The sequence below is a fragment of the Mastigoproctus giganteus genome, chromosome 14 (genome assembly GCF_048544385.1).
Source record: "Mastigoproctus giganteus isolate SK-2022 chromosome 14, ASM4854438v1, whole genome shotgun sequence".
Lineage (NCBI taxonomy): Eukaryota > Metazoa > Arthropoda > Arachnida > Uropygi > Thelyphonidae > Mastigoproctus > Mastigoproctus giganteus.
Window position 1 is genome coordinate 15607900 of NC_143588.1, and position 27808 is coordinate 15635707.

At 37.9% G+C, this 27808-nt stretch overlaps 1 protein-coding gene across 1 annotated transcript in view; it reads left to right on the plus strand.

Annotated features, from left to right (window-relative positions):
- LOC150074991 (uncharacterized) overlaps positions 1 to 27808 on the plus strand; it is a 58165-nt gene that overhangs the window by 17545 nt on the left and 12812 nt on the right. The gene's annotated exons all lie outside the window — the stretch shown is intronic.

Here is a 27808-nt window from a genome sequence, read left to right on the forward strand (position 1 = left end):
CAACAGCCCTGTAATCTATCTGCTGTAGATAGGTCTGGAGCTAAACATATCTAAATCAGCCCAAATTACATTTACAAAAAAGAGACGAGGGCCTCACTTTTCAGAACCATTTTTCGATTATGAAAACGAATACTTTCTCGGCGATGTGGGCAATTCGACAAGAACTGACGGGGTTACTCAACTTCGATGTAGTCGGAGAATACGTCCAGCGGTACCTACAACCTATCGCACTATATGCATCACCAATCTGGTCTTCTGCCCCAACGTTGTACATATAAAGATTCCTCACAGTCGAGTGCCGTGTAATGCGATGGATGAACAGGGTCAAGGGCAACGCATTCACCTTCTGTCCCGAGGGCTGTTTTATATACCAACTTAAATATCACTCCGTGATATTTAAGTTCGCATTGCATCCCGGAATATTCTTCTTCTGTCTCAGATGCGTACCGGTGTGATTGACGCCCCCAGTCTTCATGGAGTTATCGCTACTCCACGTACTGGACCCAGTAATGACAACCCCTACTTACCGTTTCATTCCACACTGTCCAACCTGTGCTGTCTGAAGAACTTCTTTCCGAACAACGCAGTCACCCTTTTCAATTCATTGGCAATAGACCCTGTGAAATACTCTGAAGGCAAGCAGTACAGAGTGAACAGCCTCTCTGAAGCGTGCAGTTTGCTTGAACTATAGAAGTATAAAGAAGCTCGAACTAGAAAGAAGCTCGCACTACAAAGAAACTTGAACTAGAAAGAAACTCGAATTAGAAAGGAGCTCGCACTAGAAAGGAACTTGAATTAGAAAGAAGCTCGAACCAGAAAAAAGCTTGAACTAGAAAGCAGCTTGAACTAGAAAGAAGATCGAACTAGAAAGCAGCTTGAACTAGAAAGAAGCTCGAACTAGAAAGAAGCTCGAACTAGAAAGAAGCTGGAACTAGAAAGAAACTTGAACTAGAAAGAAACTCGAATTAGAAAGAAGCTCGAACTAGACAGAAGATTGAACTAGAAAGAAGCCCGAACTTGAAAGAAGCTTGATCTAGAGAGAAGCTTGAACTAGAAAGAAACTCGAACTAGAAAAAAGCTTGAACTAGAAAGAAGCTTGAACTAGAGAGAACTTCGAACTAGAAAGAAGCTTGAACTAGAAAGAAGCTAGGAACTTGAAGTTTATAAATAGGATGGAATGACCAATATAAAATAACTGTTGGATATCTTTTAAATGTGAATAATTTCCTCTTCTAATGTTGTCGATAATTACAGTCTGTAAATAATACTGTAAATTATTTGCACTTCTGTAAATATTGTAAACATGTTTTGTAAATATGTTTTGTAAATATTGTAAAAAAGTTTTGTAAATATTCAACATGTTTTCTAAATATTGTATTGTAAATATTGCGATTCTTGCATTTTTATACACCCTTCTAGCTGGTCGGTCGGTTGTTTAAAAGAGGTGAAAGCAATCACTTGTGATAATAATAATAATTTACTTCCAGCAGTCTCCTCTACAAACTCAAAGGATTAAAAATGCAGAACATAAATCCACGTTTAGTATCATCACAAGCGTAACAAAATATTGATCAGACAAACAGTTTACTGTTTGGTTTTCGGCAGTGGAGCTTGTCATAAAGAATTCTGCAAATAAATCGCATGTGGGTAAATTGATTACACTCATTGTAATTGGGCTAGCGTTAACCGGAAAGAAGGGATGTCGCAACATTACGAACAGTTCCTTAGAAATGTTTTGATAAGGTCGGTAAAGTTCTGTTAGCCTCCTGAGTTAGCAGTCGCTCGTTTTATCAAGAAGATTCGAGAATTAGGCGAACAAAAAGGACAGTAGACAGTTAGACTCCACTTCCAGACTAAAGAGTTCCCAGGAGACTCAATTATGTAAGGATTCGCGAATTTGAAAGAATCTCTCATTTTTTTCCGAAAGCATATAAAGGAGCTTTTATAGACCTCGGTAGAATCTGCGCTGTGAGTTCATCATCCATCATCCGGCAGAACAGATTTCATTCTTTCTGGTTGATAAGTTAATACAACATCGCTATTTATAGTGCACAGAATTGAAACACAATAGCGCTAGCGGGCAAATCTTCGTAGATCAAATGACTGAGAAAACCATCCTGTCATAGTACGATTAAGAATGCAAAGTTCTCAGATTGATAGAGTTAACAAACTTGCAGTGCGGACTGATAATAAGGTGCTGCATAAGTAGTTCATCTGTACGTGACATTTCAAAGGCAGTAAAGATTCTGAGATCGATGTGATCTGCAAATGACGGAACGTGACAGGACAATCCCCGCAAAGAATCGTCCTTTCGGAACTCAGGTCCTCAGTAAGACGATTGGGATACGTGTCAGCAGTGCGCAGGACGCTGCATGACATTGGTCACCACGTTCGGGCAGCCTTTCACAAACCACTGATCATCCCGACTAATTCCAGATACCATCTAATTTGGTGTAACACCCTCTCTCTCTCTTCTTGGAACGTAGACTACTGTTAAGCAACTGTTCTTCGAGTTACTAGCTGCGCTGCCAGTCTGGTGGTCGTGCCTGTGTGAGGTAATTACTGTATCGTACCGATTGAGGCTGCTTTTCATGGTTTGGCCTGAGACCATTGGTTGTTTTGGACAAAACCGTGAATGTTGAGGTCTATCTAAATGTCCTGGACAATGACGCATTACCTAAGTTGTGAGCACATTGGGGAAGACCTGTCAGGACAACAGGACAATCCTCCATATCATAATGCCGCTCGTGTGGTAGCAAGGTAGTTTGAGAAAATAAGAGTAGAAAAGTTGGATTGGCCAGCCCAGGCCCTGACCTCAATCCTATAGAGAAAATTTCCAAAAATCTCTAAAATTTCAAAACCAATTGATAAAGACGTCTTTGATCGCTAAAGAACAGACCTTAGTTTCCTTTATGACATTGACAAAGCTTAGCGACATAATAATCCACCTGATGAGCAAATCCCAAACCAGAACTTTCTGTTTTCCATATCCGAAGTGCTATCTGAGGACAGTATCCAGAATTCCACAGGATATGGAGGGTTTGCGAATTCGGGAACGGCTAATATCCAGATGACAATATGCGGGCATTACTGGATATTTGTGCCACTACCACAGAACACCGTGCAGTACCTTGTGGAGTTTGTGCCAAGACGTGTACGGGCAAAAGATGGCCCGGCGTGGTATTAAGTAGGTGTTGCTGATGCAAAGCCAACTCAATGTATGCATCCCTCTTTTACAAAGACAATGAACATGTCCCAACTATTCAGTATGTATTCAAAGAGTTAAAATTACGAGCTTCTAAAAGTAGGGAAAATTGGACTGTTTATTCTACCAATCCAACCAACTTTTCTGTGATTTGTTTTCTTTTATTTTTGCTGTCGAAAATACGCCCCAGTTTTGATGTTTTAGTTTACTAGAATTATAAGAATTAATACCCCAACCATTAACGAATAAAAAATACTTTGTCTCACGTTAAAAAAAGCAGGTGTCGCTGTTACTTTTAATGAGACGCGTTATTCGGTTGTAATTTCAACAGTCATTAGTTTTAATAACTGTCACTGTATAATGGAGTCATAAAAAAACGTCAACATTGCGCGTTATGTCTGCTTTTGTATGAATTATGGCAGTCGCAAAATGATACTTTAAAAAGTAATTAAATCTTACATCTGTTTCTACTGTGAACCGCGTTAAAAAAAAGGGAAACTTCAAATTAACGGCAGTAATGGGTTGTGGTAATTCATTTCAAATGCACGCCGGATAAACACATATTCATGATTCATTTTTCTTTCTTCGGTATCGAAGAATCTTGAGAATTTTGATGCGTACAAATACTGATAAATAGTTCGTTTGTGGTGGACTCGGATTCTTTTAATATGATTAACTAATTGCGAGAGAAGATGCAAGGTGCAGAATGTTTAGCTGGCCGGATATGTAACAGGCATTTTATAAAGGCGTTCATATCCTGTTTCAGTATGCAATAAATCAACCCCCTTGATTCATTCCAAGCATCCAATAAAAATTTTGTAGGTTGAATTACAAAAAAGAGAAGGAAGAAGATAATTGTTTATTTAAAACCTTATGTGCAATGTCCTCTCAAGAGATAGTCAACCAATTCTTTCAGCACTGCAAGGCTAATCAGAGGCTGATTGTTTTTCCAGGACATCATTCGCTCCAAAGACCAATCCAGACGTTGATAAACTTCAACCAGTGTTCGAATAATTTGGTAATGTAGCGTATATTGCAGTACATCTTTAAGATTTTTTTGAAATCTTAGAATTTGTCCTATCGGGAAAACAACTCCAAGCGCCCTTCAGCGGTGATGTTGTTGCTATGGACACGCGATGGTAAAAAAAAAGAAGTGGAGCTAACTATTTTTGTTTTGTACAGTTGATCGCCTGTCACTTGAAGGCTCGCGCTGATTTTTCACAAAATAATCACACTGATCCCATCCTACAGATCTTCATTAGTGCATATTCTTCGTCTTCTTTTTGGAGTCATCCTGCTAAGGAAATGAAAATAGATGTAAACAGAAATTACGATACGAAATGTCATGGTACTGCAATATCTTATTACGTTTATGTAATGAGAATTATTGTTTTGTTTTTTTTAGAACTTGAAAATACATGATGGATTTTCTATTCGCTCGTTCCCTGTGACGCATTCGACTGTTCTGAACAAACATTGCGAGCAGATTAATAGTGCGCTGTAATAAATAGCTAATATCCTTCAATTTATATTCTGAAAACTGGAAAAATTGCAAATATAAAATGGAAAAGAATTACAGATGAAAAAAAACATCTTTATAAGTTGATTCAGAATTCCATCTTTAATTTTACATGTCCTGACAACAAAAGGATGCTTTTTACAGGGGGCTGTTCAATTCACAGGTCTGAGCAGCAGTGCAAACTCTTCTTCTGATCCTTTCAACCTGAATAACCATTACTAGTACGATGGATGAATCCTGGTCAAGATGCTACAATGAAATGGCCTCGTGGTCACCAAATCTGGATCCCGTTGATTTTTATTCAAGACAACATCGTCCTACAGAACAAATTCCACAAGCGATCCCCTTAAATCAACAGGAATTTAAGTTTGATGACGTCAAGAAACTTTTTTTCTTAATCTCTTTTCCACTTGGCTGTACATCGATTGTTTTAAAAGAAACCATCGTGGAGTTCATGCCACAAATCCTGCTGACCATTCTATTTCTCCGTAAGAATTACTGACGATGCACAGTGATCACGATATAATCTTCTTAACAGCAGCATCTGAATGGGGTGCTGACAAACGTTTCCTTCTTGTCAATCGCTGTCGGAAAAGCTAAGCCTATCGATCCAAATGGGCTTCATTAGCTTAACATTAGTTTCTTGTTTGACTCCATATAATAAATCTCATTTTTTCCGGTTAACTGTTGGGCAACGTATTCAAAGAAATATTGATTTATTTACTTAACATTACCACATTTTCCGGTAGACACGTGCTTTTAAACATTCTTTTATAATTTGTAATTTTCTCGAGCATCTTTAATGTATTTTATCCCTTTGTTTGAAATGTCTGCCTGGGAATTGAAGTTTCGGTAACTTTTCTCAGAATGAATAAATCATAGCGAGCCCTCGAGACAACCTTCGAATACAAAAGACGCTCGTGATGAGACAATCCCATTTCTCCAAATGATATTTCAAACGAGCGAAAATTAAAAGCACTTTTTAATTCTGGATTCACTCTCTTTGACGGTGTATTATTAGGAATATTGGAGTGCCTTTGCTTCCACGTCTTCGGGATGTACTTTTTTAAGACATCCTAAAATCTTTTCTAGTAATTTCCATATAGGTGATGTACAAAACTCTCCTTATTAGACAGCAGAACGCTCCTGCATCTTTCTTCTTGTTCACAAAAGCGGAAATTTTTCTATCCAATCCTTTCACAGTTTCTAAACAAAATGCGCAACACCAACGACCATTCCATCAACTTTTATCACCGCTAAAAGGTTTCGTATTGAGTCCGCTAATTGTCCTCAATTTTTTAAGTGAATACTTCGAAAAAGATCTCCAAATAATTTACTCATCAGCCTGTTATTATTAAATATACCACAACATAATTAGATTGCCCTCGCATTATCCTCCCTCCAATAATTAATATCACAAATGATTTGCTCTTTCCGATGGAATCCTCCTTGTTTATTCCATCTGTTAGATTTCACGCATTTCATTCATCGTACTTGGTCCAAAAAAAAAAAGTCTTCCATCATCGAAAGATGCTTAATTAGCTTTTCCAGTACACGCTTCCATTTGCAAGGTTTATTTAAACCGGAGTGGAAAATGATGCGGTCCTTTTTCGCAGTTACTATCACAACAAACAACACAACTGCCTCGACTGCACCCTGAACTATTCTCTGCGAGAAGAGGGTGGCATGCCCTAATGAAAAACTGCCAGTCAAGTTGTCATTGAACAATGTCCAGAAAGTAGATTCCATCAAAAGAAAACTTCAGTTTAAAGGCAGCTTACAACATGTAAATATCAAGACTTTAGCTCGAGAATCTTGTTTCAAAGAGTTATTGGAAAGTTAAGTAAAAGGGTAAGATGAACAAGAAATTTGATACCAAGAAAATAAGAATCCTCTTCGAACTTAATTTCGAATTATGGCCTTAAAGGTTTACAACGAAATTGAAGCGCAAAGATAAATAGTTTATCAGAAAGGGTGAAACCAGATCCTTCTGGTCTTGTTATTTTTGTACCCCTGCTAAATGTGATAGGGGGAAAGCTAAATAGCGAATATAATTTAAATGACCTTTGAGAAGAGTTATTTTCTTATGATTGTGAATATAATGAAATGGCTGCATCCTACGAGATAATAATTGCAATTATTTCGAGATGTAGAATGATGTAGCAGAAATGGATCGATGTCCGGATGTAAAAGATTGCTAGTAATTCATCGGAAGAAAATAAGACATTGTAATGAAAGCGAAAACGTCAATAAATCTTAGAATAAAACCACGACATTAAATTTATTTTCTAAGAATAGTAGGAGGGCTGTTTTGAAAGTAAGGCAGTTGACGTTCTTCGAAAGGTTAAACAGATGAAAGCCAGAAAGGGAAAAGGTGGATTATATGATAGATGGAACAGCACTTCCCATCTTAACATTGGTTAAGATTTTTCATTTAAGACCAAACAGGCGCACATTCATCAGGGTACATCAACGCCTTAGAGAACATGGGCGCTTCGCACATGGAGGACGAGAAGATAAGCCCATAAGCATAACACCTGATGTTGAGGAAAGGGTGTTAGAAAGAACAGAACAAAATCCAGGAATTTCGACAAGGAGGGTTGCTCTGCAAGAGCGTGTACTGAGTCATAGCAGTGTGTGGGCGAATTTTACATCGCCAGTTACTGTACACCTACCATATCCAGCGTGCACAAGTCTCAGCAATACAGACTACCCTCCCAGAGTGAACTTCTGTCAGTGGATGCAACAACAGTGTGTCCTGAACAATAACTGTCACGTTTGGTCTGACGAAAATCCTAATGCAATTCACGACATCTAACCTCTTTCTGCCAAACAGGAGAGCTGTATCTTCAGTTCCTGTAGAATGCCCTTCCAGACCCCTTTGATGATGATAACGTTCCACTTCAGCAATACCAGAACATGTGGTTTATGCATGATGGTGCACCGGCACATTTTGCTCAAGTTGTGACTCGGTATCTAACTAGAAGGTATGGTCAACGGTGGATAGGTAGAGATGGGCCTGTAATGTGGTCCCCAGATTACCAGAATTAAATCCTATGGATTTTTGTATCTGGAATCATGTAAAAAGCTTGGTGTACACTTCTGACATCAACACAGTTGAGGGATTGCAGCGTCAGGTTGAAGGAGTAACATCTGTAAAATCCTGTGGTGTTGAAACCAAAAATTAAAAATGTATTATCTTATGTAGGATTCACAGCTTTTTGCTTAACGAGTGCTCCCATAGTCAGTGGCGGATCTCGGAAACGGTTCATTTGAGGCCCGAAGTTCCAGTCCCAGTCCCGATGCACTGGGACTTTTTTTGTTTATTTTAGTTTGTACTCTTCACCTTTAAATTATTGACCATCATTTTTGAAACACCCTGTATAGCACAGTTGGCAGGTGGTTTAGAATGAAATGAGTTCCATGTCCCTCAAACCCCTTACCATTCAGATATGCCTTCAGTCTGCAAAACAAAAATCCACTCCAGCTCATCTTGTGCTATGCGCGGCCTTGCGTTGTCCTGATAAAACTAGATGTCCTGCGGATTCAGTTCAGGTCTTTTGCTTTTTCGCAGCTCGATTAAGCTTTTCCAGAGACAAGCAATATCTTTCTTTGTTGATGGTTGTTCCACTTGCCAAGAAATCGATAAAAATTGACATTTCGATCCCAGAAAAAAGTGGGCATAAGTTTTGTCGATGATTTGGAAAGCTTTGGCTTTTTGTTTACTGGTGATGTCGGGTGTGTCCATTTCATGGGTTGTCGTTTGGTTTGTGGATCATAATGTAAGAGCCATGTTTCATCACATGTACAGAAAAATCTGCTCTCTTGGGTTCCGAATCTGCCCACAGATCTCTTTCTTCCTAGCCATCATCTCCCTCTTATGTGAGCAGATTCGGAACCCAACTAGAATAGATTTTTCTGTACCCAAGTCTATTGATGATGGTTAAAACACTTCCCTTTAACATTGTTTGGTGGTTACGCGCCTGTCATCTCGAATGAGCTGGTCAATGAGTCCGTTTTCTCTGTCTGTGAGAGACGTTAGTCTTCCTGCTCTTGGTTTGTCCTTGATATCGAAATCGCCTTCTCCGTTGGAGCCCCTCTGGACATTACGAAATTGTCTAGTCCCCCATAGACTGCTAGGTGTTTTCGGTGGATAGATGTGTCGATTGATCACCCAATTTGAAGAGGAAGTCCATCTGACACCGTTGCCCAGGAGTGGCTGCCACTTTGTCCATCCATATCTTCAGATCTAAAAACACTAGAAAAATGACATTAGGTGCGTTAATGGGCAATTAGTATTACAACAAGTGTGCACTATAAATTCCCTCCCCCTGCTCTTCCTTATGCACGCGCGTGAGTAATCGTGCATTACTTACTGATCCGCTCATATATTTCCAGTTCATTGAGCCAACATTTTATAAACTCGACTTCAGAAAATGGATGCTAAACATAAGAGAAATTCGGGCAATCGCTTTCTTATGCTTCGAATGAGAATATCTTTCTTCATTATAGGGGGGGGGGGATCGCTTGCATTCGTCGAGGTCATATGCGAGGTAATCATAAAATTACCTTCGTAAATAGCAAACTATATTTCTTAGAAAGGTAATTTACTGCTGATAAGTATTGGGAAGTTTTTGGAGGATGTTGCGCAGATATTAATAATCAGTTAGAAGCGCCTATCAAGATAGATTACTTGCTTTAGGTATGGCAGGCTTTTAGAGTGAAAATATCACGCGCTTTGGAAATAAGCCACTCCCGGGCACAAAAGAGAAGCCGCGACTCTCCTCCCACGTAATGCAACCACTCTCTTAGGTTTTACATCTTATAAATTATTACTTCAAAGGATCCTACCGAATTGAAACACCTCATTTTGGGAGAAACGGCTAATAAACGATTTGAAATATTAAAATGCTTAGCTGCCGAGAAGATTAAATAAGTGAACCCTTAAGTAGAAGTACATGGATGCTCAAAGACATTACTGTTTATGCAGAGCGTCTTCATTAATGTATTCACAACGAGGGATCCATAAATTCTTGAACGCTCTTGAGAAATTTTGTTCTTTAAACAACGTCATGTTTTGAGAATGCGAAAGTTAAACTATAATGCAACCTATCCCCAGCATTTCGGCAAATATCTTCGTCCCATGCAGTCAAACTAACTACAGAAGGCAAGATTGCTTTACAGCTGTAGGTTCATTCTCCTATCTTCTCCTAAATAACCTTCTCCCACCCCAAAAACTTCAAAAAATTCAACCTTGTACCAATTTTTTCTCAAGTAAACTTATTGTCAGATTAAAAAGAACCGATACTGCTGATTGAGAAGTTCTGGAGTGTTTCAGATCTTGCTGTGATGGTCAGTTTCCAGTAGTTGCTTGACTATTCTAACCACCTAATAGTGGGTATGTCTTCTTACCACTTCTTCAGAACTGAATCCTGTAAATTTGCAATAGTCCGTGGTGGAGGATCCAAACGCCGGATCTGTCGATCCACGTAATCCCAGAGATCTTCTATGGGATTCGTATGGCAAATTTGTCTTCCAAGTTAGTAATTAGAAGTCACTTTCGTTATGGCCAACCGCTCTCCAACAATATCGGCAACGTGCCTTATCCTCCTCGAAGGCACCTGTGCCATCGTCGATAGCATTGGTATAATCACTGCCCTCACCATACCGGGTGGAAAAGACCTGAGTTCGAATCTCATCAATGATTATAATCAATGATTATAATTACTGTGCCACCAGCACAGACTTAGTCCATGGTGAGACGTTCCACATTGTCTTAAGTATTAAATAATCAGATATTGGCGTTATCTGGAACATATTTTATTTATGTAGCGTTCTTTTGATTTTTGTTTGCTGGGGGTTTCTCTCCTAAGTGTGTTCTTCCGAGTGCATGTTATTTCTCCGCAAGTTTGCTCCATTGTCAGTGCTTTCTTCAGAAATGCAACCACATTTAAATATTTATCTTATGCAATCGAAATACGCTATAATAATATTCGGTGGTCTTCTAATACAAACAGCGAGCGAATCCTTCTCCCTCCTCTTTTTTCTCTAAAAGCATATGCAAATATAGCAGCAGAGGGAAATAAACTTAAGAAGAGTAGCAAAACGGAGTATAGAAAAAGAATCGCAGAGATACGCAGAATGAAATCCACAGAACCAACTTTGATTTCAAGACCTTTGAAACTTGTTAAGCACGTGGCATTTAACCTGTGGTGGATTTGGAATATTTCCCGTGGTCTGAGTTGCATTAAAACTTGATTAACATAAGACATATTTGAGGGATTGGTCCTCTTTGATCCTTGATAAAATTTTAATAATTAATTCGCTGCATCTTTTCTGGTTCCTTTGAAGATGGGTTAACATCTCTCGTCAAAAGAAGTGTATTTAGAGACTGAATATATGAATAAAGTTTAGGAGGGCGGTGGAGGCTGATTAGAAAAGGAAGAAAAACTTTCTGAAAACCCTTTGAAAACGTGTTATAATAAGATCTTTAAAGATGGAGGAGAATGTAAATGAAAATCAAACACTTCCTTGATATTCCTCTGATTTTAATAGCTCAGCGCGAAGTAATGGATTATTGGTCAATTCACGCATCTTAGATAGTCTTAATGTCCGATACAGTATTATAACTTGTTTCATAAGAAAGTGAGAGGCTGCGGGATCGAATCCTTTTATAGTCTCAGCAGATTCTTATAGTCTCATATCAGAGTTTAATAAAATTACGAAGTATTTCCGAATACTGTCATTTTACGATAAATGTTATGAAGTAACCTTGAACTAGTTTTTCTTGCCTCTTAACCTTTTATAAAAAAATTTCTAGGCACGCATAGGGATGTTCTGAGTAGCTGCAGAATCCTTTTCCGTGCTAAAACGTATGTATTTAGCTAGAAACCAGCTGGCCTTACTGTTGCCAAATCGAAGTTTGCAGCTCATTTTACACCTAAAGTACCTTCAGAATATTTCCTTTCTTACGTAGTTACTGCTGTTGGACAGCGCACTTCATGCAGCTTTTAAAAAAAAGATAAACTGATCTTAAAAAATCTTCCTTTTAAAAAGAAGTTTCTTTCGAATTTCTCTAAGGAAGCTAAAGTTGAAAACGTCCCTGTTCAATCTCCTTTCCGCAATAAAAATAGCAGCTATACCTGAATTTACCATTTTTCTCAAAGTGTCCTGGATCTATCTTATCATACTTTGATAATATCCTGCCAAAACTAGCATCATTGTTGAGATTTGTTTAAGTGAAAGAAAATAGTCTCATCTTAGGTGTCTCGGATGATTCTTTGGCATACAGTGCTGTGGATTTCTTTGTAGACTGTGGTGTTTTCCCAACACTTCTATAATGTTATCTTCGTTCAGCGGTTTACCATCTTTCCGATGTTCTACTATAGCATACTATTGTCAAGAGAAGAGAAGAGTCAAGAGAAAATTAATTTCCGATGGATAGCATCCAGGAAATATAGTCACATACTGAAGAGAAATATCCCAATTTGTCTGAAACGTAAAATAATGAACCAAGGTATACTCCCCACCATGACTTATGGAAGTAAGTGGAACTTGGGCACTCACCAAAAGAATGGAAGAGAAGCTGAGAACTACACAGCAAAGGATGGAATGAATTATATTAGGAATCAGACAGTTGGATGAGAAGAGAAACACATGGATTCGGCAGCAAACTCAAGCAAAGGACATTCTTATCAAAACTAAAGAACTGAAATGGACTTGGGCAGGACACAGCTCGAAGACATGATGACCGATGGACTGGTAGATGGACCTCTCTGGTACCCAAGAGGAGCTAAAAGAAAACCTGGAACACAACAACGGAGATGGACAGCTGAAATTCACGAGTTCGTGGGTGGTAAATAGATGGCCATTGCACAAAACAGAAGGAATTGGAAAGCGGCTGGTGAGGCCTTCATCCTGCAGTGGATTGAAAATGGCTGATGATGACTGAGTATTGATGGATAACTTAGTTCTTCTATATTCACCACTTAAATCTAAGTAATTTTAATCCTGTTTGGATAAAAAAACATTTCATAGTAGTTAATGTTGTCTTTGATGTCACGAGGCTCTTTCTGGTAACGTATGCGATCTGATGAGGGAAAGATTTTCCTTCCGAAATTTAACATTGACAGTATTGTGGCTTTCTTGTGATGCTCTGGTGTACTGCGGTGAAGTTTCCTTTCATTATACTTAAACTTTCTAGTTTATGAAGCTGAACTAATATTTTAAATTTTGAAATTATTGCAACTCATTTTAATATTACTAAACCATAGAAAATGCTTCGCCTCCCTCGTGTTATTTTTCTTATTCATAATCTCAGATAAAAAGTATAAAACGTATTGAAGGCATCTTTATCAAACCTTTCAAGGACACCCTGTTTAGTTGATCAAATATATATTAGGGGAACCAACTGCACAAACACTGAGACGTATCTCAAAGGCATCTATATACAAGAAAAGATATGCGGACAACATGATTCTGGACACACTTGAATTATTCAAAGTAAAATTCGATATACCTTGGAAAGTTCTCTTCATGCTTGTCATTGCTTGGGTTAGTACCAAACTTTCCATCGACCCACCCCGTCTGTGGCATTATTCAGTGTTTCAGCTTTGTTTTTTCCAAGCCCCATCAGTGGCCTTCCTTGGCAGTTTGTTAATCATCTGCCAGTCGAACTACTGATTACCAAACTCCGAAAAAGTCAAGAAAGAAGCAGCGAGAATATTTGCCTTTCTTGGGTGAAGTTTTCTTATAAAATAATCTCTTTGGATAATCATTATTACCCATATTGTGATGCTTCCAGTTGTTAAGACTGGTGTTTTCTTTTTCATTAAATACCTCTCCAATGAGGAAATATCACTTCTATTAAATAATAACTATTATTTAAAAATTCCCAAAAAAAACTATTGAAACGCGAAGAGTAGAATATTCTACTCTTCGTTTGCTTCGTTTAATTCGCAAAAAAAAACGAAAAGACTACACTAGGAAGGAGGCTGGAACCTCAAAGAATTCTAGATAGTGTGTATAAATTCTACCCAAATTGTCACAAAGAAATTTGATCGCCATTAACATAATGCCCTTTGTGCGTTCAGATGTTTTCTGACCAGAAAAAGAATCCAGCTGCCATCGCATCCCTCGTATCACTCTAAACGCCAGTGATTGTGATTGTTCACTACACTGAAGGAATCGCGAAGACCTATTATCCTCAACAGTGGCACTTACATCTATAATTTATCCACGGTTTCATCAAATCCCCATTTTCGACAGAGCAAGCGTTCTATGATTGGCTGAAGTAAAGGTATGGAACCAGTCTGTTGACGTGGAAGGGAGTAATTCGAAAGTTTTACCACCGAAGGTTCGATATGCTAATAGAGAAACTGCTTCTGCTATACAAAGATGCCGCCAGTCATGAATAAATGCATCATTGACAAATACAAGAACACTACGTGGACTTTGACTTGAAAATTGAAGTCAGCCAAGGTTAAAACGTCTTTTACTCAATACTGTCAATACTCCAACGTTGTAGTAGATGAAACTTGCACTTAAAAAATAATTTAAACATGTAATTTTATATTTACACTGAATGCCATTTTATTAGGTCTTCTTTCAGCCCTAAGAACAGCCTGGATTTGTTGTGGTATGAACTGAACAAGTTGTCGATAGCGTGCCACAGGGATACTGGTCCATTTTGACACAGTTATTCCCCGCAGTTCCATATCCTCGTCCTCTCATCAGCGTTAAACAGCCGGAACCGGGATTTGTCAGATTTGGCAATTTTTGTAATCCTCTTTTGTGCAGTGTTGACGTTCCTGAGTCCACTATGGAACCTGGTTCTGTATCGGCTACGATATCCCATGCATGACATGGTACTTTCTTAAATTCTTCTTTGGTTAACACTGGTATACTGGATTGTTCTTTAACTGAGTATAGCCTTTCTTTTACCCTGCACAACTCTGTCAGCCTCCATAGGCCTCTCTCTCATCAACGAGGTATTTGTGACCACCGGATTTCCAATGTTGTTGGCCCGACACAGGATTTACATTGCCATGGTAATCTTCCAGACGGGCCGACTACCGTGGCACTTGGTTCGTAGTCGGTTTTATGGTTGGTAGGGAACTGCAAAGTTGAACTGCCCTTTTCCAGCATATCCCAGACATTTTCAATTGGATTCAGATCTGGAGAATTAGGCTGCCAGGATGGATATCGAAAATCTTGGGAGTGTTCCTCGAACCAGTCAACACAATTTTGTATTGTGGATAGTGCGTTGTCGGCTTCAACTAATCCATCCTAATCCGAGTAAAAATACTAGCGGTAACACAGTCTTCTAACGGTATGAGCGAATCCGGTCCGTACCATACCATGGTATCTCCTCCAGCCGCTTGAGTGGTAGACCCGAGAGAGTCTGGATACATAGATTCGTGAGGTTCACACCACACTTTCACCCTACCATTGGTTTTTAAAACTAAACACAACTAAGTATACAACCTTGGTTAAAATAAACACGTGCAAATCTATTCACAAAGTAGCCATAATAATTTGGAACTGAAAGTGAATGAAAGCACCTTTTAATCTCTCTGATGAATATCTTCTAAACTACAGAATCGCCATAAAAAAACATTCATTGAGTAGCTTGGGGTTATATAAAAAATGAAAATGACTATATCTCTGACAGACATCAGCTGTGCATATCTGTGAGGCAGCTATTCTAATCTTCGCTTTATCGCAAGGCAGAGATGTCTTACAGCCAAGTAGGCTTCCTTAATATACGCCCTTCATTGCTCGGTGTTTGTCTTCGTGCACCTTTAATAAAAGTTTTCAGCAACTTGTAATCTTTTTCTTTTTCAACAGTGTCGTAATCTCTCGCTAACGTGATTGTGTCACGCAAACTCGTGAAGCATTCTCGAGAACTGCCCTTGAATATTTTTTGTTAATCTCACAAGTGAACGACGTACATTTATTAATATTTTCTCTTAATTACAAGAGCAAACATGGCAACGTGTAATCCTGTGGGTGGTCGCCGCATTCTTACTTGCTCTCCTTGCACTCATCTGTATAAGATGACTAAAGCTACCTTTTTTGGAGTAGCTAACACCGGCACGCGCACTTAATACATCCTTGCCTACGCAGACATGATTAGATTTTGATAGCGAACAGCTCCAGATCTATTTATAGTTGAGTGAAGCCTGGATTGTCAGAATGCTTGCCTGGAATATTTCTAGCCCTCTTAAACATTGGCCACCTGCGATACCTCTAAAATCATTTTGGAAATTAAAATTAAATCAATTTTGGAAGATATCATGATAGTTTCATCTCACATCAGTATCAAAAATTCATTTAAATATCTCAATGACTATTCAATTATCACTTTACTAATGAAAAAACCTGAATTTTTGGGAGATTGTCCGAGACCGACTAACTTGGCCACGCTTTTTAAAATTAAAATTCCCGCTATAATAAGTGGTCATAACCTCTGACCTCTTTCTTGAAACACTCTGCTGTCCACGTTCTTACTTTTCTGCTTTCGGTGGCCTCCAAACTGCAGAAATATAATTTTTAAAAATAAAAAAGATTTTCCTCTTCCTCCTTAGACAAAAGAAACGAAACAATTAAAACCTAGGAGCTCCCGCAGTATCAAAGAATTGCTCGATCTGCTCTTGAAACTAGCGCGCGCTGTGCAATCGATATCAGGCAGAAAGCTGATCGTAACGTTAATGATTTATGGCCTTCTGGGATGTAAGCAACTTAAGTGATAATCTCTGTCAAAAGGAAACGAAAGTATGGATTGATGCGTGGTATTGCCGTGTTAATCACTAATTCTGTTTTTTTTTTTATTTTACCGAGCGTTGGAGATAAAAACAGCTGCCCCTTGGATTTAGAGGTGTCCAAATTTGAGGGGTTGTTTTAGTTTCTAATTAAATTCTGATAATTTATTGTGAATGAAATATTTTCAATATCACATTACTCCTTTAAGATGCTTTCAGTATATCCAAGTACCACGCCACTCATCTCTAAAACTGTTCAAGTAAGAATTCCATTTGCCAGAGCACCTTTCGAATTGTGTGCCATGTTTCATCCTTTGTTTGTTTAAACAAAAGATTCTGCTGCCTGCTTATTCTATAAAACTTATCCCTTTAGAAACATCTGTCTCTAAAGGGACAACTTTGTAACCAGTAAGGTGGACACATCCAGCACATTCTCTGATAGTTTTAATTGAATCTGCTTTCGTTTTTTGGTAAATTTTTGTATTGCGGACTGATTTACATTTTAATTGGATAATCCAGTATTTTTCCAGACACAAAGCTTTGATTTCATTTTCAGTTTGCTTTGAATAATGCAACAAAGATATTGTCGATTGATTTTCAGTTTCGGTTGAAATAAACTCCAATGATTTTGCAATCAGATACTTTTTTCTCCTTCTCTGTTAAAAAAATCTCTGAATTTAAATTTGCCTTTCTCTGAATATAGGATGATTTTTTGTTTTTTTACTACATGACATTAGGTTTGTTTTGTTTCTAGACATTCATTTGACTATATTCTGTTCCATGTGTTATTAAAAATCAATGAATACGTTGAAAAGGTAAATTATTCCTTCACAAGGAAGAAAGTCGGTACTCATACTCTCGTGTTTCGTTTATTTCATGAATTCTTATCAGAATAAATCTATATAAGTTTCCTTCTAACATATCATCAACCGCATTGATTGAGAATGGTTTTTTTTACTCCAAATCGATGACTTGCTTCTTTCCACAGCTGGAAGTAGTCCTTGGGACTGTCTTGCAGTTTCTAAGACTTGATCGATGTGATCAGATTTTTCTCAAAGAAATATATGATGAACACTGACGCCAGTTGCATCAAATACCATTTGTGTTTACTGCAGTTCGGAAACAGATTAGCTTAGAAACAGATTTATTTTATAGGAGCCAAGATCTTAAACTTTCACGAGTAGTTGCTCTTTCGATTATAATCTTTATAACCAAAAGAACTTCTCTGGAATTCAATGGTATTTCCTTAGAAATAAAAAATATGACGTAAACAAAACGCTCCTGCGTAATCGAACCCATGACCACAAAATGAAAAGGAGACGTGCCCCACTATACCATCACTTTAGAAAATGATAGAACTGAGGCGTTTCTTTCCTCAAGGATGCTGTATGGAAGAATATTTTCAAAACATAACTCTCTCTCTCTCTCTCTCTCTCTCTCTCTCTCTCTCTCTCTCTCTCTCTCTCTCTCTCTCTCTCTCTCTTAATCCCTATTTGTGGCTCCTTGATACTACAATTGCCGATTGTAGCATCAAGGAGCCGAATTTCTATTTGCTCCTCCAGTTATAGTTTTCCACATAAATCTTGGCATTTCTAAAAATTTCTCTTTAGATCCCACATCTTAAAACCTCACACCCTGGTATTACTCTAAAATATACGAATATACGCTGAAGTTACTGAAATCTACGGTAGCCTAGTGCCACTGGTCCCGATGGATTGAGCGTTCAGAAATCAGAGGAGACTTGTTGAAACTGGACTTTTATTATTCCAACTTGTATGTTCCAAGAGTGGACTTCTTGGACAAGCCCAACTGAACTTGTACGTTCCATGAGCGGACGTGAATCGACATATCCGGCGTTTGGATCTTCCACCACTTGAAATTCTCTGATAGCTGATCTACGGGACGCAATCTTGACGTCTTGGTACAACGTACCTCTTGCAACGTCCAGACGAGTCCGTGCTTCGCGTTGTGGCGGCAGTACTGGCGCCAAGAGGAGGATATGTCCACTGTTAGATAGGTGGTCATAATGTTTTGATTTGACAGTGTATAAACTGGAAATAATTAATAAAATATAAGTATGACCAAATCCTATTGACTGATGATGATTTTATTGCTGTTTATATGTGTTTTGAAATCCTCAAATTATACTGTAGCTCCTGCGAATAATAAAAACTGGTGATTATTCTCGGGTTCACTCTGCACTTTACAATCCTTTCGTTCTGAAGCTTTGTTTATTTATGAATATACACTTTCACCTAAAAGTTTGGAATCACGTTTCATTTTCTGCTTCAACATTGAACAACTGAAGAGTGGAAAAACGTAATATGGACAGATGAATCCAAATTTGGAATTTTTTGATCCAAGCGTAGAGTTCATGTGAGACGATCTACTGAAGAAAAATAGTGCCACATTGTTTAGCGTTACACGATGATGGTTCAATCAAGATCTGGAGTTGATTCTATTTTTCTGGAGTGAGTGACATCGTCAGAATTTAAGAAATTTTAAGAAAAAAAGAGCTATAAGCCATTCTTGAACATACGCTTTGATTCCAAACGTTTAGGAGGATTCCCCCCACCACCCATCAGTCTTAAGTTGTATAATTTTATTTAGAACACGCGTTTCTTATTGTTAGCGCTGGTATGTAAGACAGTGATGCTGTGCGCTGACTTCAGTTTAAAAAGTAATTTTTTTCTCTTTTTTCAAAGTTGAAAAGTCAGCGTGGGCGACTTCACAAACTAAGGCGGGCACAGCTTTGGCAAACTCTGTTTTCAATTTATTTATTTATTCACATATGCCATATAGCAGGGAGGTCTTCAACCTGCAACTCGCTACATCCTTTTTGACTTTCCAGCGAAAGATTCTGAAAAATTGATGAGCTCTCAAATACCGGCTTACGTTCTATTTGTAGATGTTTTGGGAGCAGAGTAATAAGGGAAAATTCAACTTATGGAAATAATTCTCCAAAATGGAGTAAGCAAAATCTAGGTACCAATCCAGTTTATCTACTGGATTCTAGAGAGGGTCTCTAGATAGGCGGTTTAAATTTTAAACCACAGTTTCATTCCTTGATAATAACTCCACATTTATGAATAGCTTCCCTTTGTTTCTGTGTGTAATTTTTCAATAATAATATTGTCAATTTCCATGGACAATATTATTCTAAATTAGCATCCGTATGTTCATCTCTTTCTTCAAAACCAATCCGAACGTGTACCTCAACTAATCGACATTCGTTTAGAGTTGAGATACGCCGAATATTATCTTCCTTTTCAATTATCTCTTCTACTTCTTTTTTTTTTTGGAACAACATTTCTCCTTGGGCAAACACCTATAGAATACGAGTCCAGTTTCAAGTTTCCTCTGATTTCTGAAAGCTTAATCCATAGGTACTAGGCTACCATAGATTTCAGCAACCTTTCGAATTTGGAGTAACCATTAAAAATGTTCTCTTCGAAACCACTTATGAGAGCAATGGTCTCTTTATGGTCTGTAAGCCACTCGTGCAATCAGCAATGAATATACTGGAACGCAGAATGAACGAGGCTGGGTGGTGACTCTTGTTGACTGCTATGACCTATTCCGAGACGCTAAAACCATTAGGATCAAATTTTGTCCAATATATAACTAGTTTTATCTCAGTGCAAAGATAGATGAAATTGATACCAGAAGTTCATGATGCAAAGGGAAGATTTCGTAATCCTTTATTCCCATTGGAGTAAAAAATTAAAAGAAATTTGATAGTAGATTCTTTAATAATTCCTTAATTGGAAAATCAACTTTAAGAAACTGAAAAAAACTGGATGCTGCGGTGTTCTTTCAGGAAATGCGTGAAGATAATGACCCTGCAAATAAGAGTCGAAGAGTTTTCCATGTGTTTCTTTAACCAATATAACAATAGATGGATAATTTTGTAAGAAGAATGGTACTTAGGAGGCCGTTGGATTTCTGTCTATAATTCACTTAGAAATGTAACTTTTTTTCTCTAGCATACTGGGGAGGCTAGTAATGCACTATAATAAAAAAATTGCCTTATATAAACTCGTTTGAATTTTGATGGCGTAGTAGAAACAAAAAGCATCCTTTGTATATATTTTTAATAACCTGTTTATAATATTAATGATATTTTCGGAAGGTCAAGCAGCATATTCAGTGAGGTCATCAAATATATAAGGCTAGCTTTCGTAATAACTGTCTGAACACATTCCATAGTTTAAGTTGTTAAAGGATGCCAAAATATGTGTTTAGTTGGCTGCGAGTTTTTTCTATTTCGAGTAAATTGTAACGCACGTGTAAAAGTTACTATTATTTCGCCACGTACCGAGAGGCGAAATAGCGGCAACTTTTACACGTTCTGTCGGTGCCGAGAGGCGCGGAGAAATTGCGTATATCTGAGAACAAGCAGAGTTCAGCGTGAGAAATTCTAGCCTCGCCTTTAAGAGCATCGTTAAGTTGGAGTGTCATTTGTTCTCCGCTAAGACGCCCTCGATAAATGCTAGCAATAAAGCGGATCTCTTTCGGAGCCAACTTCAGTTACCGCCCCAGCAAAATGGGAAGATTTCTATTCGCGACAAAAAAGGTTATTAAGGAAATCAACAAGGAGTAAGAAATTTAACGAATCAAAAAGGAGTGTTATCGAATGAGCGGTGGAATTTATGGACCAATTCTAATGCGGATAAATCGGTCGATGCAGAAACGTATCGGCGGTAAAGTTTATGAATACTCGCTCTCACGTGCCACTGATTAAGTGGGCCAGCCTATAAATAGCGGGGGGATTAGCCGAAAACCATCTACAGAAGTGAAAAATAAATTTTCAAAATTTTATTTTTCACATCTGTGATTTTATAATTAAAATAAAATAATTTAATCATAAGAAAATAGAAGATAAGATAAAAAATTATTGACCTTTTAATGAGTTCTTTAGTTTGTGGAGGGAGCACTAAAATCGCTTGTACAGGATGACCAAAATTTTCTACAAGTCGAACAATTGGCTTCCCTGTGAGATACTTGAGTATTGCAGAGAAGCATCCTCTCCGGTATTGGAAAATGTTTTTCTTTAAGTTGTAATAATAATATTCACGTATCCACCTTGTTATTAGGGATAACAGGAGTAGGAAACTACATTCCTATTTACATTGACTCGGTTAGTCCCCTCGTGTTTCCCTCGTCCTTCAAGGGCTGGATTTTTCTGCACTATTTTCCAGATATCTTTGACCGACAAAACATGAGCATTCTAAGATAGTGTAAATTGTATTTGTAATATTGTAAGTATGGTATTGTAATATATGATGGGATGCCATAATTTGGAAGAGAACGCCTGGTACAATAAAAAAAATAAAATAAAAAATTAGTTATTACAGCCTAGTATTAGAAAAAAATTCATATTTGTAATAATTCGAAGAAATTCTTAGCAAACTTAAATTTATTCAATTTTCTCTCCCCGGGGGCTCACCCCTCGGTTATTTTCTATAATAATGGTAGGGAATCTAACATGAGAACATGCTCCTCTTCTATGCAAAAGATTGGAAATCAGGATTCACAGTCAAATATTTGTTTCTAATCATCCATAGTCCAAGAGGTGTAGAGAAAGATATATTCCAAGGGCGACTCCGGAACGTTCTTCGATTCTCCCCGCAGTGCTCTTCTTACAAAAATCCACGTACCATACCATTTACTTCACGTGATCCTCAATCGTCTTATGGATCGGTTGTCATACGAATTCACACCCAACTTCATAACTGGACGTTTCTTCTTCAAGGTTGTTCGATTTCTAATACTAAAACTTGTACATTTATGGGGAGGGATTACCTTGATCTCCTACACCTAGTCATTCTACCCGTCAAGGAAGAAGATGTTTGGACAATTGATTTTATGCTTCACCACACACTTCTCATAAAATAGTTACTTCGGGCTACATATGATGAGGCCAACATGATTTCCTCGCATTTTGTCAATACGTGGCCACCTCCTTCTCCTGATCCTTATCATTTAGACTTATAATTATAAGGATATATCAAGAGCAGGGTTTATGAGGGTAATATTCACTCTCTGGCTCACCATCTTGTATTTCATTTGCATCTTGCCAATGCAAGTTGGATAGGGCTTCTAATATTTTGTCCTAGCAGTGTAAAACACTACATATGGTCGTATTCCTTCATCTTACGTAACTTTTGAACAATATTAAAAGTTGTTGCAGAAATTACTGGATGTAGTGGAAAGAAAGCATAAGTTATGAATCCAAAATAAAATTAATTTCTAAGATTCTACTTCTCTCGCAGATCGCATCTTATATAAACACTTAGAGCATCGTTTGAATATTTCTCAGGCTTGTTTAATCTCCAATGAAAGCAGTCCGTGTCTCAGCTAGACAGAGGCCAGCTTTTAATGTGTCTAACATCCTTTTCCATTTAATTCTATCGAATTTAAATCCTTGAACCCCATTCATTTCCAATTGCTGTGTCTGCCAGGACCAAGGAAAAATTGTGCCGACAAACGCATTAAGATACTTTAAGATTTAAGATACGTATTAGCTGTTGCAATTAGAGGCAGACAGGATTCAGACACTTAAAATGCTTCCATATATTCCGATCAATTATAGCAATAGCTTAAGATAGACTGCCAGACCTTCCATTCTCTTTTGTTTTAATTTGGTGGTCCTGTCTGTGGAATGTTCACTATTAATTGAATTCATCCCAATAAAAAAGCGTCTGTAAGTATAATTAAAGAAATGTTTATTGGAAACACATGTTTTCCTTTGTGTATTTGATGCTGTTGTATCAGCAGTTATTAGCCATGATTTTGGATAAAGATTTTAAAAATTAACAGCGAGCAGATGGTTTTTCTCACTCCTACCGGAGCACACGATAAACTTCTATTAGAAGGAAGTTAATGCAACTTGTAATTGTCTTCATTAACCGATTTCTTTAATCGCTTCGAGCCTTATGGAATTTGACCATAATCAGATGTTGTCAGCCTCGGTTACTACCATCAGTTCCTCGACATAATTTCACTTGACGCTGATGAGTTCAATAAGCAGATCTTATCTTCCACGAGGCTGTGGTGTTATGAAAGTGTTTAAACTTAGTCAACACATGATTGGTGCTTCTTGGTTACTCGTCGTGAAATTAAATTACCCTGATTAATATTGTGATGTGGTGTGTCTACTGTAATTATCAGTGCTAGTAACAACATGCGTGGTACGCACTGATACTCCGCGTTGGGTTTATCAGCGGTGGTAAAGTTGTAGAGGTGAGATCATCAAGTTCTCAAAATATCCATACATATATATGTATTGTCCTTTATGTATTGTGAGCATGAAGATGATCCTAAAGCCACTTCGAGATGTGGTCATCTGAGAGGAATGTATACGTACATCACTGCATTCTGAGCACATCCACGCATGTGCGGGGACTACTGTGACGGTGGAAGACAAGATGGTCAATATCGGTGGTATCTCCATCTTCTCCTTTTTAACTTACCCCTGGAACTTTACCCTTGGAAAAGTAACCAGATTCTTGAAGATGTACAGCCTGAGGGAAGTTTCCGCCCTCTGTTGCTGCCAGGAATTCAGCGATGGAACTTCAAGACAGTATTCATTCTGTGAACTAAGGCCATTATATATTTTGCCATGAGATAAAATCTCCCATCTCTTTAACCACTTATGCATATCCACAAAGGAACAACGCTTGTTGTTGGTTTTTTGTCTGTGGACCAGACTCTGGATATTTAGCTCTCGTGTCTTTAAAGCAGATGATGATATCATCTTCATCAAATTCACTCCCAATTGATGATATCATCAATTGGGAGTGAAACAATTTTCTTATTTGTTTCTTAAGGAACCAATTACCAATTGAGATGGATTACTGCTAAAACTAATTTAAAATGTAAATCTGATCGCGAAGCACCATTCGTGGGATGGCCTTGATTCTAGTAGGCCACGTTCAAGGTCATTTTGACGTATGTAACGTCACGGGTTGATCATGTGACAGTCCTAATATAAACTAATAGTTGAGATCCACTGCGAAGAACTATTAGTATATTAGAGATTTAAATTTATTGAGTAAACCGCATTAAAATTAAAGCTGTACTTTGTAGATGTGAACTGAGACTAAGAAAAATATTTGAACGGATAGAAAGAATTGGATTAATAAGCAGACCGCTGTTTGCAATGCACAAGGGCTTTCCAATCAAATAGAACTTCGTGCTTTATTAAACATGCAAATGATTTGGTACGTTTAATAAATGCCATCAATATTTGTCAATCGAGTGAGACAGCCCAAAGCGACATTGCGGTTTTCCCTACCATGTGATCGAAGTAAATTAACGCGGGGGAGTAACTTGCTAACAATCCTTGCTCAGAGCATCAGATCAAAGATTAATGAACCTTTATTTCCACAGGCTAAGTGAACCCACCGAGGCATGCAAAATGGAGAACACAGTTCAAAAATACTTCCTCTTGAATTCACCGGGTTTTTCTAAGATGAATTATTTAAGTGTAGAAAAGAACTTTTATAGCTTATCAAGCATTTCGTTATTCTTACGATTAAATCCTTAGCCATGGAGTGTAACGTATAATAATATGGGTATATAATGAGTACTTTTGGATTTTGTCGAGGACATCGTGATAAATATCTCTGGAGAACTGCTCTTTGGGGCAGAACAAAACCTTGACTAATTCCACACAAGTATTTTCTCAGTTGAAAATTCACATTTATCATTCCTTATATTCGGAAACCTTTTGAGAAAAGTTTGTTTCCGAGTTTTCTATTTGACAGAAGCTTCGATTGTGATTATAATTACTGTGTGGGGGAATTTGCATTGGACTTTAAACGAATTTTAAAGGAATTTTGGAGAGTTCAATTTATGGTAAAATATTCGGATGACAAAAACTGAAGACCCTAAGAAACAAATAATGAAACCTGAGTTCAATGCATGCATATTAAAAGTTCCCTGAGACGCTTTGGTGCTGCTTTTAATTTAAGGTGTTTGGTGCTTTTCTTCAGAGGATGCCAATGCACACTTATTTAATCTATAGCGTAGAATTTACTAACTTATTTACCAGAAATTTACTCTCGCTTCTTTACTTATTCCTTCAATAAAAAATCAGTGGCGCAGGCTCTCCATTTCATCGATCGCGAAGAAGTTAACAGATAGTTTAAAGACCCATCCTTTCAGCTGTTTGTGGGAACCACGGGTGGCTCCTTACCCAAATACTACGCAAACAGTACCAGTAGTCTCGAAGGTAGCACAGTGGTTGTAATCGCTGTGCTTTTGTCCTCCTCACACCGGGTGCAAAGGTTCAGGTTAGAATCGCGTCAATGACTTGAGAAACTTTTATGGGCTTTTTCCACTTTACGTCCTCAACATCCTGAAATCTTTTTCCATTGAGAACAGTTTTCACCTTGGGAAAGAGGAAGAAGTCCACTGATCAGGAGAGTAGGGTGGATTATCTGTATACATTGCTGTTTCATAACAAGTGCGGAATAGAAAGAGGCATTGTGCAACAAGAACCGGCTGCCTTTCGAAATTGTGGCCTCGCCCGGGAAATGCTCCTCAATAGTCTTTGAAGAAGCACCTGTATTCAAAGACTATAGAACGCAGCATTGAGTTTCTCCCATTTAAGTACAAATTCTTTGGGAATCACGTCTGTTTGTCCAAAAATATGATCTTGATCTTCGACTTCTTTTGGGAGTTGGTGATGACTTTGAAGTTCACTGAATGCCTGATGCTTTGTCTCTGGATCGTACTGAAACATCCAGCGCTCATCTCCAACGACAATACAGTCGAGAAAATTAGAATTTTCTTAATAAGTCTAGATGAAATCTTCGAATGATGACACTCTTCATTGCTTCTGCTCATCGTGAGTTTGTGCAACAAAAATTTTGCACAGACCTTCCTTTTCCCTAAATCTTCATGAAAAATTAGACGAATCGTCTCCTTATTCATATCCAACTCATAAGTTATCGTTCTGAAGGTCAAACGACGATCTCTTGCCGCAATTTCCCGAACTTTTGCAACTCTGTCCTCATTTCAAGAGGTCATGGATGGTCATGGTGAACATCCAACCATATTTACTTTGCTACATTATTAATTACAATAAAAGTTTATTTGTGCATAAATCTTTGTATATTTTCAAGAGCGCATTTAAGTTGTAGTACTTTTTAAAGAAATATCATAAAAGATTAAGAAATTTTATTTGATCGTTGATTGGACTTCAATCTATCGGGTGAACAGAACAGTTATACCGTTCATTGCAGGAAATGCAACCAGTGGATTGCTAAAACCAAGATTTCGCCACTCGATTATGCTTTTACTAACGAAGGTTTCTCAGCTGAAGTTGGGCCTGTTCTTGGACACTGAAACAAAAGACATTAAAATAACAATTTCTCCAATTCCAACATGACTAAGAAGATTTATTTGGTCAAAAGCTGCCATCATAAAGAAGCCATACAGCAGGAATCCGATTATATTTTCCCAAATACAATAATTAATATCTTAACAGCACAAGATCAAATAATCTGTCTTTTATAATACCTAATCTTATGTAGTTATAATACCTCTTGAAAATTGCCATTTCTGCAAAGTCTCGAATAATCGATAACTGCTTGCCTTTCTCTGATCACGGACCCGCATAATCAGAGAAACTCATCCAAGAAACAAATAGATTACTTGAGAAGCGTTCTTACTTTCAAAACACCCGAAATTACGGGGACTGTAACCAAAGAGAACTCGCTGTTGCAACTAGAGAATCGCGTGCAGGTCTATCATCCCTGTTTACAGAAAGATATTAATCGCCTTGCAGCTGAACTTAAAAGAGTTTCACATATTACAGTTGGATTAATCGCTCGACAAGTAACTCAGAGGTGATATCGTACTTTTCTGTAGCATATTAGATAACTGTCTATTCAGACAACATGATGACCAAGTGGCAACCTCTGACCTTCTTTTCATGTGGCCCACAGAACCGTAAACTGTGCGAAATCGTTTATTTTCTGGCACGTCTTACTTTTCAAAAAATGTCACTAAATATCCGCTGTTAAAAATCCTTGGATATTATTCTTTGATTTCATTGGAGCACGTATAAAAATCCTTGGATGAAAATCCTTGGATATTATTCTTTGATTTCATCGGAGCACGTTATAAAAATCCTTGGATGAAAATCTTGGAAATTTCATCGGAGCCTGTACGTAGAAATTTACTTAAAAAGACATCAAAAGGTGATTGGCCTTTTCAAAGTCAGACTTCAGGGGAGAACGTTTCTCCAAATCTGACCACAGGAGACACTGCAGATCAGTTTTATGTGTACGAATATAACCCTGTGGGCTA